The 19,091-nt window shown below is 41.8% G+C and overlaps 1 long non-coding RNA gene across 1 annotated transcript in view; it reads left to right on the top strand.

Moving 5' to 3' along the window:
• Nucleotides 1–15,616, top strand: part of LOC127313777 (uncharacterized) — a 71,196-nt gene extending 55,580 nt beyond the window's left edge. The window contains exon 4 of the long non-coding RNA XR_007859201.2: nucleotides 15,282–15,616. This is a non-coding gene — a long non-coding RNA (uncharacterized lncRNA). The remainder of the gene's footprint in view (nucleotides 1–15,281) is intronic.
• The last annotated feature ends 3,475 nt before the right edge of the window (nucleotides 15,617–19,091 follow it).

Here is a 19,091-nt window from a genome sequence, read left to right as displayed (position 1 = left end):
AAGATGATGCAAAGCCTGTTGTTGAACATCAGCGTCGTCTAATTCCGAAGATGAAGGAAGTGGTAAGGAATGAGGTATTAAGACTTCTTGAAGCAGGTATTATATATCCTATTGCTGATAGTAGATGGGTTAGTCCTGTGCATTGCGTTCCCAAGAAAGGAGGAATGATTGTTGTGCCTAATGATAATGATGAGCTCATCCCTCAAAGAGTAGTTGTAGGGTATAGAATGTGCATTGATTTTCGAAAAGTTAATAAAGTTACTAAGAAAGATCATTACCCTTTACCATTTATTGATCAAATGCTAGAAAGATTGTCTAAAAATACTCATTTTTGCTTTCTTGATGGTTATTCTGGGTTTTCACAAATTGCTGTTAAAGCTAAAGATCAAGAGAAAACCACTTTTACTTGTCCCTATGGAACTTATGCTTATAGACGCATGCCTTTTGGTTTATGTAATGCTCCTGCTACTTTTCAAAGATGCATGTCTGCTATTTTTCATGGTTTTTGTAAAAGTATTGTAGAGGTATTCATGGATGATTTTTCCGTCTATGGGAATTCTTTTGATAGTTGCTTGCGAAACCTTGATAAAGTTTTGCAGAGATGTGAAGAAACTAACCTTGTTCTTAATTGGGAGAAATGCCATTTTATGGTTAATGAAGGAATTGTATTGGGACATAAAATTTCTGAGAGAGGTATTGAAGTTGATAGAGCTAAAGTTGAAGCAATTGAGAAGATGCCCTATCCGAGGGATGTTAAAGGTATTCGTAGTGTTCTTGGTCATGCTGGGTTTTATAGGAGATTTATTAAAGATTTCTCCAAGATTTCAAAGCCTCTTACTAATCTTCTTCAAAAAGATGTACCATTTGTTTTTGATGATGATTGTAAGGAAGCTTTTGAAACTCTTAAGAAAGCCTTAACAAGCTGCTCCTATAGTTGAACCTCCTGATTGGAACTTACCATTTGAAATTATGTGTGATGCTAGTGATTTTCTTTGTAGGCGCTATTTCTTGGACAGCGAGTAGATAAAAAACTGAATGTTATTCATTATGCTAGTAAAACTCTTGATGCTGCTCAAAGAAATTATGCTACAACTAAAAAAGAATTATTAGCTGTAGTCTTTGCTTGTGATAAATTTAGATCTTATATTGTTGATTCAAAAGTTACTATTCATACTGATCATGCTGCAATTAGATACCTTATGACAAAGAAAGATGCTAAGCCGAGGCTTATTAGATGGGTACTTCTTTTGCAAGAATTTGATTTACATATTGTAGATAGGAAAGGTGCTGATAATCCTGTTGCTGATAATTTGTCTAGATTGGAAAATATTGCTTATGATCCTGTTCCTGTTAATGATAGTTTTCCAAATGAACAATTGGCTGTAATAAAGGTGAGCTCGCGAGACAGTCCTTGGTATGCTGATTATGCTAACTTTATTGTTTCCAAGTACTTGCCTCCAACCTTTTCAGCTCAGCAAAGGAGCAAATTCTTTTATGACTTGAGGCATTATTTCTGGGATGACCCACACTTATATAAAGAAGGAGTGGATGGTATTATGCGAAGATGTGTTCCCGAATATGAACAACAAGAGATATTGAGTAAATGTCATGGTAGTGCTTATGGAGGACATCACGCCGGAGAAAGAACCGCGCAAAAGGTTCTACAATCAGGTTTTTATTGGCCAACTCTCTTCAAGGATGTGAGAAAGTTTATTTTATCTTGTGATGAATGCCAAAGGGTTGGTAATATCTCCAGACGTAATGAAATGCCTATGAATTATACTCTTGTTATTGAACCATTTGATTGTTGGGGATTTGACTTCATGGGACCTTTTCCGTCTTCAGAAGGTAACACTCATATACTTGTTGCTGTGATTATGTTACTAAATGGGTGGAAGCTATACCTACAAAAAGTGCTGATGGTGAGACCTCTTTAAGAATGCTTTTAGATATTATTTTTCCTAGATTTGGAGTGCCTAGATATATTATGACTGATGGAGGTTCTCATTTTATTCATGGAGGTTTTAGAAAAACTCTTGCTAGGTATGGTATTAATCATAGAATTGCTTCCGCTTATCATCCTCAAACTAGTGGTCAAGTAGAATTATCAAATAGAGAGATTAAATCTATTTTGGGAAAGACCGTTAATAAAACTAGAAAGAATTGGTCTAGTAAATTGAAGGATGCACTATGGGCTTATAGAACTGCTTATAAAAATCCCATGGGAATGTCACCTTATAAAATGGTTTATGGGAAAGCTTGTCATTTACCTTTAGAACTAGAGCACAAAGCTTATTGGGCTGTTAGAGAATTAAATAAAGATCCTAAACTTGCCGGTGATAAGAGGTTGTTGCAATTAAGTTCTCTAGATGAATGGAGAAGTGAAGCTTATGAAAATGCTAAACTCTTTAAAGAGAAAGTTAAAAAATGGCATGATAGAAGGATCATCAAAAGAGAATTTAATATTGGGGATAAAGTCCTATTGTATCGGTCTCGTCTCAGATTCTTTGCAGGAAAATTACTCTCGAAATGGGAAGGACCATATGTTGTCGAGGAGGTGTATCGTTCAAGAGCAATCAAAATTAGCTCTCTCCAAGGCAATGCTACGCAAGTGGTGAATGGACAAAGACTCAAGCATTATATCTCAGGTGATTCCTATAATGTTGATGTTGATATTATTCAAGTGGAAACACCGGAGGCTTTCATCAAAGGGCAAATTGACAGTCCGCCAGAACTCAACTTTGAATAGGTAACAGTACTGGTAATGAAAAGTACGCAATTTACTTTCCGAACAATATTTTCGCTGTTTTTGGAAAATATGAAAAATTACGAGTTCGAAACGGAGTGGAAAGGACGCACGAGGGCGTGGCACCATAGGCCGGCGCGGCCTGGCCTGGGCCCGCGCCGCCCTATGGTTTGGCCGCCCCGTCGCCCCTTTCCGACTCTGGTTCGATCTGGTACTTTCCGTTTGTCGTGAAAATTTTTGCTATATAATCCCCCGGACCCCTGGAGGTCCGTATATCGTGTTCTCGACGTGTTTTGTTTCGAGCTGTTTCTGCCAGGATCTGTTTTCGGTCTAGAAGCACCATGGTCTCCAAGAACAAGGGCAAGGAGTTTCCGGATGAAGATGATCGAGATCTTGGGTGGAAAGAGGAAGACAAGGACGTCAAGGAAGAGGATGAAGAAGAGGAGGAGGAAGATTCGCGCGCACACCCGCGTGCTACCATCGCAAGCATCAAGGTGGTGGACAACCCTTTTAGTGCAAACAAGAGCGCAAGAATTCGCACTGGAGGAGGGGTTCCACGTCATTACCTACCTTCGAAAACATCTCTATCAGGCATTCACCATCCCTTCCACAATCTAATTTTCAATAATCAAATTGAGGGGACTCCAAAGGCAGCATTGCCTAGCCAGTGGGATATAGATCGTTCTAACACTGCAGGAGAGAAGGAGCCTAAGGCTGAAGAGTGGGGAAATAACTCCAAGAGCTGGGACTCGCCGTCGGACAGACTCCTTAACCGTGTCGAGCACAATTCAGAGATGATTCGCAATCTCATATACAGGATTGATGAGCTTCAGGAGCTTATTGAGAAGCTTGTCAGGAATTCTTCACCACCATCGCCGCAGGAGTAATTCATCATCGGTATTGGCATCCCCTTGGTTTGTCCCAAGCTTGGGGGAGTGCCGCGGTATCACATTATCACTACCTTTTACTTTTATTGTCAAGTAGTGTCATATCATGAGTAGGGAAGTTATCATATAAGATGGGTTGCGTTTGGAAGTATCTCTCCTTTAGTTGGTTATCTATGTATCCCTTGGTGTGAGTTATCGTTATGGAATATTAATGAGAAGTTTTATCATTTACATATTGCACATCTTATTCTAGTTTGCAATCTCTATTATATGATTTACTTTGTTGTTAGTATTGGTATCACTTTGGGAGCATTGAATAAATCTATTTGGTTTTGGCAAACTTAGCATCGGTCAATAGCAACAACACTTTGAGGTTTAAGTAAAAAAGAGAAATACATGTAGATGTTTCATTGTCTTTCTTGTTAGCTCATAGCTTATTATTCTGAAGTTAAGATTGTTTGTGCTTACAAGGAAGATGCATGATTGTTTCTATCATATGTATATTTGTTTGTTTCCCTCGACTCTTATGCTTGCTAATTAACCTTGCTAGCCAAAGACTCAGATCCGAGAGGGAATACTTCTCGTGCATCCAAACCTTAACCCAAACCTATGCCATTTGTGTCCACCATACCTACCTACTACATGGTATTTTCTGCCATTCCAAGTAAATACTTTATGTGCTACCTTTAAACAATTCAAAACTTAGTATCTCTTATTTGTGCCAATGTTTCATAGCTCATGAGGAAGTATGTGGTGTTTTATCTTTCAATCTTGTTGGGCAACTTCCACCAATGGACTAGTGGCTTCATCCGCTTATCCAATAATTTTGCAAAAAGAGCTGGCAATGGGATTCCCAGTCCCAAATTAATTAAACTAAATAGACACTCCTCCATGGTATGTGATTGATGGACGGCACCCGAGGATTCGGTTAGCCATGGCTTGTGTAAGCAAAGGTTGGGGGGAGTGTCAACATCATAATAAAGCTAAGATAAAAAGGCACTCCTTCATGGTATGAGATTGTTGGCAGGCACCCGAGGATTCGGTTAGCCATGGTTTGTGAAAGAAAGGTTGGAAGGAGTGCCACACAAAATGAAAATAATATGGGAGCCGCTCTTTGAAGGTTGTCTGGCAAGGGGGTTAGAGTACCCGCTACCAGTCGTTGACAACAACAAACACCCCTCAAAATGTTACTTTTATTCTCTTTATATGATTGCAAAACTGAAAAAGCTCTAGCACATGATTTAATCCCTGCTTCCCTCTGCGAAGGGCCTGTCTTTTACTTTATGTTGAGTCAGTAAACCTATTTCCCTCCATCTCAAGCAAGCATTTGAGTAGTTGTGATCAAACCATTATATTGTGATTTGCTTCATCATGTCTTTTATTCTTCCTTGTTTAGTACAAGTTTTATCTGAATGAATATAGCTTTGCACGTTATCAATGATTATGAAGAGACCATTATGATTGAGTATGCAAGTTGTGCCTTATAAACTTTAACATGAGAGCGCTGCTCAATGAGATAAGTATAATCCGTTAATTGTTCTCCGACCAAGAACGAAGTTTGCCATCACCAATTATGATTTCTTATGCACCTTTACTTGTGATTTCCTTATACTTGTTTCAAGTTGAGTTATAAGAGGTTGTTTACTATAATGTCTTGTGTGAATGAATATGATGCTTCTTGTCCGTATTTTATTTATCGACTCTTCTCTCCATAAACATGTGGTCCTGTCTATCGAGCTCAGTTTCGCTTGGGGACAAGCGAAGTCTAAGCTTGGGGGGAGTTGATACGTCCAATTTGCATCACTATTTTATATCATAATTTGCTGTTATTCATTGATATATTTCATATTGGGACACAATACTTATGTTATTTCATCTATTTTGCATGTTTCATCATTATTGGAGGATCAAGCACCGGAGCCAGGATTCTGCTGGAAAAAGCACCGTCAGAACGCAATATTTCGGAAGATCAACTGTGGAAGGAAATTATACCAAAAATCCTATTTTTCAAGATGACGAAGGAAGCCAGAAGGAGGAGCCAGGAGGACCCAGGTGGTGGGCCCACACCCTAGGCGGCGCGGCCCATGGCTCCGGCCGCGCCGCCATGTGGTTTGGGGGGCCCACGACCCTTTCGCCTCCTTTTCTTCGCGAAATCCTTCGTCCCGAAAACCTAAGCCACGTAGGGTACCTCGCGAAGAGTTACGCCCGCCTCGCGGGGCGGAGAACACCAGAGAGAAAAGAGCTCTCCGGCGGCGGAATGAACTGGGAAATTCCCTCCGGGAGGGGGAAATCGACGCCATCGTCACCGTCATCGAGCTGGACATCATCTCCATCACCATCATCATCATCTACACCATCATCACCACCGTCTCCACCGCTGGACACCGTCATCACCGTAGCAATTTGGGTTTGATCTTGATTGTTTGATAGGGGAAACTCTCCTGGTATCGATCTCTACTTGTTGTTGATGCTATTGAGTAAAACCATTGAACCAAGTTTATGTTCAGATTGTTATTCATCATCATATCACCTCTGATCATGTTCCATATGATGTCTCGTGAGTAGTTCGTTTAGTTCTTGAGGACATGGGTGAAGTCTAAATGTTAGTAGTGAACTATGGTTGAGTAATATTCAATGGTATGATATTTAAGTTGTGGTGTTATTCTTCTAGTGGTGTCATGTGAACGTCGACTACATGACACTTCACCATTTATGGGCCTAGGGAAATGCATCTTGTATTCGTTTGCTAATTGCGGGGTTGCCGGAGTGACAGAAACCTAAACCCTCGTTGGTATATCGATGCAGGAGGGATAGTAGGATCTCAGAGTTTAAGGCTGTGGTTAGATTTATTCTTAATTACTTTCTTGTAGTTGCGGATGCTTGCAAGGGGTATAATCACAAGTATGTATTAGTCCTAGGAAGGGCGGTACATTAGCATAGGTTCACCCACACAACACTTATCATAACAATGAAGATTATTTAGCCGTATGTAGCGAAAGCATTAGACTAAAATCCCGTGTGTCCTCGAGAACGTTTGGTCATTATAAGTAAACAAACCGGCTTGTCCTTTGTGCTAAAAAGGATTGGGCCACTCGCTGCAATTATTACTCTCGCACTTTACTTACTCGTACTTTATTCAACTGTTACATCAAACCCCCCTGAATACTTGTCTGTGAGCATTTACAGTGAATCCTTCATCGAAACTGCTTGTCAACACCTTCTGCTCCTCGTTGGGATCGACATTCTTACTTATTGAAGATACTACGATACACCCCCTATACTTGTGGGTCATCATCCCTGCCGGCAAGTTGTTCAGCCAAATTCGAGCCGGTCCCACCAAGAATGATGGTATGATTCTCACGGCCCAACGCCGGTTTCCTCCTCCAGCTACGGTTCCTCCGCCACCGGCGACATATACCACGGTCACGTAATCCGCGAGCCAGTCTTCCGGCTTAGTGGTGCCATCATACGTTTTTGTGTCACGGGGCAACTGGAAGTTGCGAACCGGTGGTCCCTCTTTCATGATCCTTGGACCAAAACACTTTTGGCCCGGAGGACCTTCTGCCTCGATCATTTCCGACAAGTATACTCTATCCAGACGGTGCCTCGCATCCCTTTCTGGCAGGTATCTTTCTCCCAGGCGTTCTCCCAATGGGTTCCGGTATGCTGCCAGTCTTGTTGAATCAACTTCGTCATCATGCTCCGGTACCGCGGCCCTTGCCTGCCGGTACCTTGTGGGATCCATTTCCTCCTCATCATATGCTGCCCTTGCCGCTCGATAATTTTGCCCAGTTTCGTGTCTACCGGTATGATTGTTTCCGGCATAGCCTCCTTTGGCGTAGCCTCTGTCTGCCCCTTGGCTTTTTCTACCGGCATCGTGTTGCCCGGCTTGTTGTTTTCCGGCAAGAACCGGATCATACACAGTCATCTGCTGCGCATTCATCTCTTTTTCTCTTCTTCTGTCCGGATGGGGAGATGAGGCCTGCCCATGGGACTTGCTACCGGCATTCTTTGTTGAACGCGCGGATTTTGAAGCCACAGCCTTGTTCAGCTTAGCAAGCTGCTCAGCGTTTTGCTGCTCGATAGTCTCAAGCAGCTCCCGGACACGCTCTTGTTGTTTTGCCAGAGCGTCCCCGGAAAGCGATTCACACAGCTCTACCGCAGCCTTAGCAGCTTTTATGGTTTTATCCGGGCTACTGTACTTAGGTTTCTCTACGATGCTCACAGATGCAGAGGTACTTTTGCCGGCAAGAATTTCCTTACGCAAATCCTGATCTAGATTGCGAGCCTTGAGCCTGTTTTCCGGCATCCTAGCAGCATGAGCGCTAACAGAAGCAAAACATGGGCAGCGTTATACTCACGTATGGTTAGGTTCAGCTCGCGCTGCGCCCTAACGACGTCCTTGCCGTTCTCGAGCAGCTTCTGGCGCTGCGCCTCCAGCTCCGCCTGAGCCGCTGCCGGGTCAATGTTCTGCGCGATGGGCGTGGCGAGGACGCTCATCGCCGCTTGGAGCGGTGTCTCCGGTAGCGCGGATGATGCTCCCGCAGCGCCTGCGTCGTGCTCCAGCGGTGGCTTGGCCGCACGGGTTGATGCCGCACGCCCAGCGCCTTCTTCCACAGCTTCCTTGCCGGTGCCGACCGCGCCTGCCATCATCACCTCCACGCTGCCGGGTGCGCGGCCAGCATGTAGCCACCTTGGCGGATCCGGCGCCACCAGCACCGGTGAGGGGCGCTGGCGCACAGGGACAGTGCCGAAGTAGACGTGGTGGCTGCCGAACTCGATGATGCGGCCGTTCTTGGGGAAGATGCCGCCGTTGGCGAAGCAGCCTGCGTTGTCGTTGATGAAGTCCATGGCGTAGATGCGCTGCACCAGCGCGGACACCGTACGCTGGCCGGCGACGTCGAGGATGCCCGCCCGAATGTGAACTCCAGCAAGCGCCACTTCATGCCCCACGGTGGGCGCCAACTTTCGTCGTGGTGAACGAGCAGATGCCATGGGATGGCTTAAGTTGGGGCCGAATGGGCGCAAGAGGATTCGGGGGAGGGTTTGTGATTAGATGGGATGAACTTCCGGATGCTTTCCTCAAGAACTCAGCCAAAGGCAGTGATACAAGAAGAAACACACAAGGAAGAACTCTGCTCTAGATCACTCTCTTCATTGATCTCAACAGGATACAGGTTTTTGGATACAAGGTTCATCTAGAGATCGACCGTCCTCGATACGGGTGTGCCCCCTCTCCTTATATAGGGGAGAGGGTAGCTTACAGAGCAAGAAACCCTAATGGCATCTTTGACTGGACAAACTACTTTACAAAGTAACTTTAATCATAGATGACGCCGGGGTCTTCTTTAATCAGGGAGGCTGACGTCCTCCGGCTTCTTTCAGCGTCATCTTCCTCTTTGGCGCCAGGGCTTCGTTTAAAGCCACTTTGCTTAGCTCATCTTTGTTCTCTAGCTCTGAAGAGAATCTTTGACCAGTCCTGCCAACATGCTCTTCTTACCGGTAGGCCGGTGTCTTCTTTATCCGGTTCCGGTATACCCCTCTTGGGATACCGGCTTAGCTTTACTTAGCCAAACTCTTATCTTTGTGCTCCGGTATAAACATTAAACCGGTATCTTGATGGCTCAAACCATCCGGTTTGGCATGCCTTTGGCATACCGGGGGTCATCCCCCAACATTGACATCCCTAGATTAGTAGATTCGGCAAGACCAGAACTAGCCAATGGGGAGGAGTTTCCACACTTAGCAGAAGATTGGATCACTTTTATTAATTTAATTTCATGGTTATCTTCGTACAAACTTGAGGCCTTGGATCAGTCATTAGGAATAAATGATACATCTTGCACAAACTGGTGTACCCTATTCAAATTAACCTGCACATGAAGCCCAATGCGCTCAACAATTGGTAGCAACAAAAATAGCAATAGGAAAAAACCTTTGATATGCTGTGGAGAAGGAGAACTGAAACCACGGTAGTAAATCTGGTGAAAGGTACTCGACATCTCTGTGGTGGAGTCTGTGCTTTCGATATTTACCGTTGTATTTCACCATTCTCTAGTTTTGAAATCACCAAACAAAGTTTGCATATGCCACATGGAATCAGTCAAAGTCTAGTAACAAACCTAACAAAACTCACCAGATCCACATGTAGCATAGCCAGATATCACCTGGAGGAAATAAAACATGGGAAGGCCGCCCCACAAAGACCTCCTTCGTCTGATCTTGAACAACCCTTGTCCTAAAGCCAGCTTCAACGCCATGACGGTCGTCCTGGATCGCAGTAGCACCGATATTGTGAGACCAAAGCCGTAAGTAGCCCTCGTGCAGCCTCCTTCTCCCTGCCGGCGCCGCGGCTGTCCCGCAGCTCCCTCCGATGCTATTCATCCCTTCTGGTCCGGCGGCGGAGAGGGGTACTTGAGGCTGCCCGCTCGGGGAAGGGGGGCTAAGGAGGAGAGGGGCGGAGGACAGATGGAGGTGGAGGCGGAGGTGGAGATCGGGATGGGGAATCGGGGAAAAAAGAGAGGTGCACGAGGAGGAGTTGCAGGGGAGACAAAGTGGCACTACGGTTTTCCAGAAAGGTCGGGATGGTCAAAGCGATTTGGAAATCGGTGCTAGAGAGCGAATCCCCTACTTCGCAGTCGACCGCGCGCGAAGCGCTCACGCGAAGCGGTACGCCTCTTTCCGTTTTGTCGTTTTCTGTCGGGATACTTTCCCCTTTTAGTTCGGGAGTAGAGGATGGAAGGCTTGCGCCCCGCTCTACTCGATGAGTTAACGACGCAGATCACCAACTCGCTGGAGGGGCTGTCCAGCAATTGATTCCATTCGCCGGCGCCAGGAAATGGCCTCGTGTGATGGTGTTGTGAGATCGAGATCTCGTCAGGTATGCTGGTATACAGAGCTTCCGAGCCGAATCTGGAGGTACATGGCCGCGGAGACACGAGGGATCTTGGAGGTGGACGTGGCGTGGTGCTGGAGGACGGCCCGCCGGCGAGAGGAGCTTCCTGGCGAAGCAGTTGGGAGAGAGAGAGAGAGAGGCGTGGCCTGAGAACGATGGCGTTCTCTTTGTTTTTTCGGGATGGATCGATGGCTCAACGTTTGTGTGTCCGTGTGGGAGATGGGCCAGGAGGTAGTTGGGCCGTTCGTTGCTAGTTCAATTCCCTTTTGACCTTTTCCCTTTGTTTTGTTGGTTATTGAATTTGATTATATAGCTTCAAAATAAATTCAAGTTAGTTTTGCTAGATTTTTATCAATTACGTATTATTTTATAGTGATCAAACCTTTTGAATTTTCTATTTTACAATTCCCTTTTATTGTTAAACTCTACTATTCTGTTATATTAGGAGGTGTTATTTTAGTATCAAGATTCATGTTTTTGGATTATTTTTTTATAGTTCTCTTTTTCGGGTAGTGGTTTTTAGAGGGGAAAATAAAGGGTGGGAAAACCACTTGCAACTCAAATAAACTACCGCTTGCAACTCAAATAAATAACACTTTTCAATTCCCTTTTATCAATTCCCTTTTATCAATTCATTTTTCTCAATTCCCTTTAAACTTTTTGAGCTTCCTTTTTTGTTACTTTTGTATCAAAATTTGTGTTTTTTGGACCATCTTCTTTTATTCCCTTTTTCGGGACAGTGGTTCTTCTAGGGGAAAATAACGGGTGGGACGAAATCACTTGCAACTCAAATGAACTACCACTTGCTAATTAAATTAAATATTTTTTATCAAGGTTTCTCATGTTCTTGGGGAAATAGTATTCATAGGGTTGATAATTTGGAGTCGGTAACTTTTCATATTTTACCGTTGATAAATAATTGGAAGAGGGTTTGACCAATTGTGAGCTAAAAATTTCCTCACAATATTCTAAAAAATAGCTTTTCAGGTCGATAACTTTTCATATTTACCATTGATAAATAACAAGCGAGGGGTTGATAAATTGTGAGCTAAAATGTTTCTAAAATATTCTAAATAAAATTAAATGTTTGGGTTGATAAATCTTCATATTTACCATTGCTAAATAATGAATAGATCGGTTGATAAATTGTGAGCTAAAAATGTTCCCACAATTATTCTAAATAAAATTAGATTTTCGGGCCGATGACTTTTCATATTTACCATTGATAAATAACGAACAGAGGGGTTGATAAATTGTAAGCTAAAAATATTCCCAAAATTATTCTAAATAAACTTAGTTTTCGGGTCGATAAAATTTCACATTTACCGTTGGTAAATAATGGGTAGGGCGGCTGATAAATTGTGAGCTAAAAAGATTCACACAATATTCTAAAAAATTAGCTTTTTGGGTCGATAACTTTTCATATTTACCATTAATAAATAACGAGCGGAGGGGTTGATAAATTATGAGCTAAAATGTTTCTTAAATATTCTAAATAATATTAAATTTTTGGGTTGATAACTCTTCACGTTTTACATTGCTAAATAACGAACATAGCGGTTGATAAATTGTGAGCTAAAAATGTTCCCAAAATTATTCTAACTAAATTAGGTTTTCGAGTTGATAACATTTCATATTTACCGTTGATAAATAACGAATAGAGAGGAAAATAAAGGGTGGGAAAACCACTTGCAACTCAAATAAACTACCACTTGCAACTCAAATAAATATCACTTTTCAATTCCCTTTTAACAATTCATTTTTCTCAATTCCCTTTAAACTTTTTGAGCTTCCTTTTTTTGTTACTTTTGTATCAAAATTTATGTTTTTTGGACCATCTTCTTTTATTCCCTTTTTCAGGACAGTGGTTCTTCTAGGGGAAAATGACGGGTGGGAGGAAATCACTTGCAACTCAAATGAACTACCACTTGCTAATTAAATTAAATATTTTTTATCAAGGTTTCTCATGTTCTTGGGGAAATAGTATTCACAGGGTTGATAATCTGGAGTCGGTAACTTTTCATATTTTACCGTTGATAAATAATTGGAAGAGGGTTTGACCAATTGTGAGCTAAAAATTTCCTCACAATATTCTAAAAAATAGCTTTTCAGATCGATAACTTTTCATATTTACCATTGATAAATAACAAGCGTGGGGTTGATAAGTTGTGAGCTAAAATGTTTTTAAAATATTCTAAATAAAATTAAATGTTTGGGTTGATAAATCTTCATATTTACCATTGCTAAATAACGAACATATCTGTTGATAAGTTGTGAGCTAAAAATGTTCCCACAATTATTCTAAATAAAATTAAATTTTCGGGTCGATGACTTTTCACATTTACCGTTGATAAATAACGAACAGAGGGGTTGATAAATTGTGAGCTAAAAATATTCCCAAAATTATTCTAAATAAACTTAGTTTTTCGGCTCGATAACATTTCACATTTACCGTTGGTAAATAATGGGTAGGGCGGGTGATAAATTGTGAGCTAAAAAGATCCTCACAATATTCTAAAAAATTAGCTTTTTGGGTCGATAACTTTTCATATTTACCATTGATAAATAACGAGCGGAGGGGTTGATAAATTGTGAGCTAAAATGTTTCTTAAATATTCTAAATAATATTAAATTTTTGGGTTGATAACTCTTCACATTTCCCATTGCTAAATAACGAACATAGCGGTTGATAAATTGTGAGCTAAAAATGTTCCCAAAATTATTCTAACTAAATTATGTTTTCGAGTTGATAACATTTCACATTTACCGTTGATAAATAATGAATAGAGGGATTGATAAATTATGAGCTAAAAATATTTTCAAAATTATTCTAAATAAAATTAGTTTTTCTGGTCGATAACTTTTCACATTTACCATGATAAATAATGGGAAGTGCGGTTGATAAATTGTGAGCTAAAAATGTTCTCATAATATTCTAACTTAAATTAGTTTCTCGGATTGATAAGTTTTCACATTTGCCGTTGAAAATTAACTGGTAAAGGGTTCATAAATTTGGGAGCTAAAAATGTCCCAATGATATTCTAAATAAAATAAGCTTTTCAGACCGATAACTTTTCATATCTTACTGTTGATAAATAATGGGTAGAGGCTGATAACTTTTCACATTTACCATTAATAAATAACGGGTGGAGGGGTTGATAAATTGTGAGCTAAATGTTTCTAAAATATGAAAATCTCTATTCTTAGCGGAGTTATTTAGGTCGGTATTTTTTCACATTTACGGTTCATAAATTGTGAAATAAAAAAGTAGTTAATATTCTAAATAAAATTAAATTTTGGAGTTAGTAATTTTTCACATTTACCGTTCATCAATAATGTGCAGAGGGATGATAAATTTTCGGTCGAAAAAATTGTTGAAATATCTTAACATGGATGCTAGTTTTAAAGATCTTGTTTTGACCGATTTATTGGTGAAACAAATTTTAAATCAAAGTTATTTTCAAAATAGAATGTTTTATTTTTATAATTAGAATAGATTCACCCCGATATAATTAATTCCAGTCTAATATTGCTTGCATGGTCTGCATCTTACATGAGGTTCATTTGCTACGTTATTTAAATTTTGAGTAAGTTCATGATTTACTATTGCTGCGCTGTTGAATATAGTACAAACTTTGTCCGTCTCCTAGTAGGACACGAAGTGGTGGGTAGTCTGATGGTCAGTTCTGTCTCGCATCGGCGCGCGGGGGCACAAAGTCGTGGGTTCGATTCTCTCCTGGCTGCGAATAAATTATTGGAAATAGGCAAAACTGATTTGATTTCCGTTCTCGGAAACGCGGCCCTGTTAGAAATGATGCGGCGGTCGACCGCTAGCTAGGCTCCCCCGCTAGACAGATCCTTTAGTTCTCTTTCCTGGGACGTTCGGGTGATCGGCAACCGAAAACCAGCGGAGAAATAAACATCCAAAAAAAATTCAAAAGCTTGCAGTTACGCAGAAAGATAAGGAAACAATCTTAAGAAAGCCTAAGTGTCAAGCAATAACTGGAAATGGTGAGCGAAATTAGCACATGAACAGTGCCTGAATCAGCGGGAGAGCACAAAATCAGCTGGTTTTTATATAGGGTATAATTTTGTGCTGCTATTTACTTGCAAAATGATTTATTATGTACCCACACAATCAACCCTTTGATCCCGGTTCAAATATACACCGGGACCAAAGGCGCTGCCACGTGGTGTGGCTAGGGGGCTCGTGGTGGAGGACCTTTGATCCTGGTTCGTCTCACCGATTCGTGAGATGAACCGGGACTAGAGAGTCTATATTATTTGGTTCATTGTTATAATCGAATTAAACACGTTTTATAATCAAATAAACGTGTGAGCTATATCACTGGTCATTACACATTACGGTAATCTGAGCTATTTCGCACTAGGAACATTCTTACATTTATGTTATTTGGTCCATTTTTCATTTTGACAGTTGATCATCTACGTTTTTTCCATCAGCAATAAGTTATATGCTGCACTCCTGCTATGCATGAATACTTATAAATAAGGCTGTTCTTTATTGCATATATTCATATTACATTTTCGTGTACTCTGTAGGCTAGGGTTCATAGAGTGATTGCAAAAGAAATTGTGTGTTTAGATTATACTCCGTATTAGAGTAGGCATTTATGATTGTCTTTGCTATATGATCTACACTTGTTAGTTCTTTCAATTTTTATCTCAAAGTTATCCCTTTTGGTTACATGATACGTGTATTATATCATAATGAAGCATTCTGTGTCTGTAGATAGAGTTTTGGCAAGATGATGTGAGGAAGATTTGGCTGTTGTCATGTAGACAGAGGTTTGCCAAGATGCTTACTGAGAAACTATTCAGGGAAACAGAGATGAAGGTCAAGGCAGATATCTGTAATGCCCAGCTAGACGACCATATTGATTTCTACCACGTGAACAGCAGGAGTACTTGAGAACACATTGTTATATTTTGATACGGCACTATTCGCAGCTAAATTGATCTTTATTGTTTATCATGCAAATCAGTATTATCTTTATCATGAATTTGTTTTTCAGATTTCTGAGTGATGTTTATATCATCCAAATCAATATTGGTTGCTTGCACAAATATTTACAGTATATTGCTTTGTCTGAACGACTTACAACTGCTACTGACAGTATTTTTTTTGACCAAGTTTAAAAAAAAAAAATTGACCAAGGCTACTGACAGTATTTCCTACTGCTACTAACATTATTTGAACACAATGTTATACTCGAGGTGGGACGGTGGCATCTGGACGCTTCAGCTCACCGCAAGCAACGAGCAGCTGGAGGTGTGTCGTGCTACCTTCGTCGGGTAAGAATGGCCAAACAAGAGAGAAACAGATAGAGTTGCACTATCATTTGCAGAGTCAATTTTTTTTTGGACGAACCGACGAGGCTCGCGGCGGTGATGACGTTGCATTTGGTTACGAGTCTTCAAGGGGACCTTCAGAAAACACCTTCTGAAACAGCTCAGAATCATCATTTTCTTTGTTCGATCCAGCCATCGCAGGGCAGAGGGTAGGAGGTTGAGTGTTAAGTTAGCGAGGAGGAGCAAATGTTTGAGGCGATGGGGAACGCGCTATACCAAAAACAAAACTATAGCACATAACCAGTATCATATGCGAGGAGAGAGATGATGGATCATACTTCTTAAATGGAGCTAGCAGAAAGTTGTCAATAACAAGGCTGATGTAGTCACAAGTCGGTCCCCACAACTACACTCGTGTAGTCGCAAGGAGATTTATTATCCCTAAAACTACTCCCACGATCAACTGGCTCACGTGCAATACCTCCACGGTATCCACATGTATCTAATCAGCAACCACTACAACTAGTTCGGGTTTCGCTGACGATTTTACTTCGTCAGTGAATGTCCAAAAACTGTCAAGAAGACGTGATGACGATGGTTTGAAATTCTGCGGGGAATCTCGTATCATAGATGGCCGTGCTTGCTGACAGTCACGGATCCATGATGGATTTGTGCTGGCCTATAGCTCACCCGTACCAACTCGTTGTGATGGAAATAACCGTCATGCGCCAGTCCCCTGACTAGTGACCGTCGTGTCAAGTATGTCAGGCTAATGATTAATATGTCGGGACAATGATTGACGTGTCATGCCAATCATTAAGTTCTCACTCCAGTCGACTATAAGCTTTATCGTCTAGCTTGACATTGATGACCCACAAGTATAGGGGGTGTATCGTAGTACTTTCGACAAATAAGAGTGTCGAACCCAACGAGTAGCAGAATGTGTTGACAAGCAGTTTTGATCAAGGATTCACTATAAACACTAGCAAACAGGTTTTCAGGAGTTTTTGATAGCGCAAATACATAAAGTACAATTAAATAAAAGACATTAATAATAATTGCAGCAAGTGGCCCAATCCTTTCTAGAGCGAAGGACAAGCCGATTGTTTTACTTATGATGTCTAAACGTTCCTGAGGACACACGGGGATTTCGTCAAGTGCTTCGCTTCACGCAGCTAAATAATCTTTATTAGTTTGGTAGGTATTGTGTGGTGAACCTATGCTAATGCACTACCCCTACTTGGACTAATGCATACTTGTGATTATACCCCTTGCAAACATCCGCAACTACAAGAAAATAATTAAGATAAATCTAACAACAGCCTTAAACGTTGAGATCCTACACTCCCTCATGCACTGGATTTCCAACGGGGGTTTAGGTTTCTGTTACTCCAGCAATCCCACAATTAGTAGCCAAATACACGATGCATTCCACTAGGCCAATAAAGGTGAAGTATCATGTAGTCAACATTTACATAACACCACTAGAAGAATAACACCACAACTTAAGTATCAAACCATTAAATATTACTCAACATAGTTCCACTACTAACATCTTAACTTCTCTCATGTCCTCAAGAACTAAACGAACTACTCATAATACATTATGTGGATCATAATCAGAGGTGATATAATGATGAATAACAATCTGGACATAAACTTTAGGGATTTCTATTTTCGTGCCCTCCGTTCCTTAGTTGTGCTCAGTTTTCCCCAGCTCCTTAGTTTTTCCTCAGTTTTCCCCAAGTGCTTGTTTGAAACCCGCAGAAGGCAGCTCAGACGGCAGGATTCCCGTTAAGTTGACCGCTCCGTGCTGACGTGTGGGGCCGCGTCGTGTGGGCCCGCGTCGCGTGGGGCTGGTAGAAAGGGACCGCGTGGGACAGGACGAGATAGCGTTTGGTTGCTCGTGAGCAGGAGCTGGGTTTTGTCTCTCTCGGCCATTGGCATTTCCCTTTTAAGAGTACCTTTTCTGCCTCCTTCTCTCTGCCTTTTTTCACATAATTACTATCAAATCTAGAGAAGCTTGCATTTCTGTCTTTCTTCAATTATTATTTGTGCCTTTTGGCCCTGGTTGTTTTCCCAATATGGCAGCAAATCTAGTAGGGAGCCCAATCTAGTACTCCATCTAGTCCATATGTATTTAGTTAAATCTAGAAGCAAATCTACAGGGAATGTACGATAAATTCACAAGGTCATATAGTAGAATAGGGATAGATAATATAGATAATAAGCTGCATTCAGCAGCCAAACATAGTAGGGTTCGAGGTTCTTCACAAAGAAGACATCACCATCATACTAACAACATAACAACGAGGGATCCCTAGCTAACAACAAAGGGATCCCAACAACAAAATGGAGGAGGCAGCAAGAAAGACACGTCCAGACTCCGCCTACCCCATCCGCCTCTGCCTCCACTTGTTGCTCCCCTTGGGAGCCTTGGGCTTGAGCGGAGGCATGCGCCCGCCGGAGATCTCCACCCGCTGGATGCTGCGGAGGTGCATGCCGAGCACCAAGTGCTTGGCGCGGAAGGAGTTGGGGTTCACCGACGCGCCGACCTTGGGGTTGGTGTGGCCGATGTTCTCGGCATGCGTGAGGACGCAGTTGAAGTCGGTGCCGCCGAGCCTCCTAGTGCAGAAGGGGCACCTGTAGACACCCTTGGCGACGTCGAGGTAGGAGACATCCTGGCCGACCTGCAGCCTCCGCAAAGACTGGCGAGTCTTGACGTCATGGTGCTCGCCGTCGCTGCCGACGTCGCTGCCGCATACCTGATCCATATCAAACGGGAATTTATTAGTGAATGAGTTGCAAACGTGCATGATAACAAAGTTAGGAAAAACAGAGGCAGCCTCAGTTAGAGTGGACACGATTATATGTCTACAGGGACGGTGTAAGCGAACCAAAGCTCATGCACAACAGATTTGTACACAGAAATGGTTCGCTGAACCCTCCCTGTAAAAATCTGTGCCCACCGATTCATCATAGGCAAAGAAACAGATTCCAGATCTGAACTTGAACACATTCCAGATTATTTGCAAAATTAAACGGTTGATATCTTTTGATTCGTGCATAAAATAACTGATTGAGATCCTATGATTACTTGCATAAATTAACTGATTGAGATCCCATTATTACTTGCATAAATTAACCGATCGGCCGAAACCCAAATCTTGAACGAAATCAAGGAGGGATCAAAGCAAAATGGAATAAAATCGGCGCAAATATTAGCCCAATACTCATCCATCCACAGATC

Source organism: Lolium perenne, chromosome 7 (genome assembly GCF_019359855.2).
Source record: "Lolium perenne isolate Kyuss_39 chromosome 7, Kyuss_2.0, whole genome shotgun sequence".
NCBI classification, from domain to species: Eukaryota; Viridiplantae; Streptophyta; class Magnoliopsida; order Poales; family Poaceae; genus Lolium; species Lolium perenne.
This window is presented reverse-complemented; position numbering and strand designations above follow the sequence as displayed.